This window comes from Arachis ipaensis, chromosome B10 (assembly GCF_000816755.2).
Source record: "Arachis ipaensis cultivar K30076 chromosome B10, Araip1.1, whole genome shotgun sequence".
NCBI lineage: Eukaryota > Viridiplantae > Streptophyta > Magnoliopsida > Fabales > Fabaceae > Arachis > Arachis ipaensis.
The window spans coordinates 134,410,798-134,411,407 of record NC_029794.2 but is presented as its reverse complement, the minus strand read 5'-3'; positions in this window follow the sequence as shown (position 1 = coordinate 134,411,407).

The window sequence follows — 610 nt, the reverse complement described above, 5'->3', positions numbered from 1 at the left end:
TCTTATAAAATATCCTTAAAAGTAAAAGATTAAATGAATTTTAATTTATATTTTAGTTTTATTGTCGAATACAGTAATTATTTTTTATTATATTAAAAAAAATTTCATGTCCTAAATTGTTCAAACTGTGATGTTGATAGTTTGATGAATCAAAAAAGATGAAAAGAGAAAGAAAAATAAATTATTTTTATTGTTGAAGATAATGAAAAATTTCCTTAAAAATATTTATTACACTTTACATACTATGTACTCTTTATGTACTTCAAAAAAAAAAATAACAAATAAGCCTATGTCAATGTCAATGAGTTATAGCTCAAATGACATAGTCTTCTCATACTCAATTAAGAAGTTGCGGATTCGAGTCTTCTATTTTTGATAAAAAAAAAGCCTATATCAATTATTGGTAAAAAAAAATCTAGTTTAGTAAGAAAGTCAGCAAAAACATCCCACAACATAAATAAGACAGAGTTTTTGCAATGAGAATTATTTTGCTTTTCTTTCTTTAAGAATGGATGTGTTAGTTAGAAAACTTGTCCCTTTGTAGGAAAAAAATAACCAAATACAATTAAGAGAGGCTGAATATAAGTTTAGAAAGGGTGATAAGTTTAGA